The following is a 1,197-nucleotide window of genomic DNA, read 5'->3' as shown; positions in this document are numbered from 1 at the left end:
GTCAGTTGAATGATGCCAAAAGAAACTACACCACTACAGAGCGAGAAGGTTTAGGTATGATTTATGCAGTGAAAAATTTCGCTACTACCTTCTGGCCAACAAGTTTGTGTTCTATGTTGATCATCAAGCCTTGTTGTATCTAGTAAATAAACCTTGTTCCATGGGAAGAATTACACGATGGTTGTTAATTCTCCTTGAGTTTGATTTTACCGTTGTGGTGAGACCTGGTAAAAGACATGTCATGGCTGATCATTTTTCTCGTATACCCAATGGTGAAGCCCCTACTAGAGTCGATGATGAATTTCCTGATACTTCTCTATTCCTAGGCGAAACCATACCTGAATGGAGTGAGAAGATTGTGAACTTTCCAGTTAATGGTTTTCCACCCAAAGAGCTTCGTAAAGACAGAGCTCGAAAACTGTTAAAAGAATGTGAACCTTACTCTCTCATTGCGGGAACTCTCTACAGGCTAGGGAAGGATGATATTCTTAGACGTTGTGCCCGTGAGGATGAGTATTTATACATACTGCAAGAAGCCCACATGGGTATAGCCGGAGGACATTTCTCAGGGGAACGAACAGCTAGAAAGGTGTTGCAATCAAGCTATTGGTGGAAAACCTTATTTAAGGATGCATCAATTTTTGCAAAAGGATGTGATGAATGCGAACCTTACAAGATCACACAACAAAAGGATAGGATGCCCTTACATCCTGTTAAAGTGACTCAACCATTTGAAAAATGGGGTTTGGACTTTGTAGGCCCAATTAGTCCGGCAGCTCGTAGCACTCAATCTCAATATATTATCGTTGCCATTGACTATGTGAGGTCAACTGCCATGTTTCTCTTTGAGAAAATTATTACAAGATTTGGTTGTGAAGTATGGAGCCTGATTTACCCTTGTAATTTTTTGTGGTAAAAGCGCATATTTGTAAGGCCCCCATCATGAGGAGAAGCCATCGTGCATGAAGGTAAATCACTCACCGGAAACCAAAATTTTCACAGTCAAAAACCAGGGGCAACTTTAGGGGCCTCGAGGGCGGAATATTATGGTCGGACGACAGTCAATGGCCGGTGGTCGGAAGTCAATGGCCGGTGGCCGAATTCAAAAGCGGACTTGTCTTCTCAAGGGCGGCCACACATGGGCGGATTGGAGGGTCCGATTTGGACTTATCTACACAAGGGTGGCTACACATGGCT

The sequence above is a fragment of the Adiantum capillus-veneris genome, chromosome 19, assembly GCF_014529385.1.
Source record: "Adiantum capillus-veneris isolate H3 chromosome 19, ASM1452938v2, whole genome shotgun sequence".
In the NCBI taxonomy this organism is placed as follows: Eukaryota; Viridiplantae; Streptophyta; class Polypodiopsida; order Polypodiales; family Pteridaceae; genus Adiantum; species Adiantum capillus-veneris.
This window is presented reverse-complemented; position numbering follows the sequence as displayed.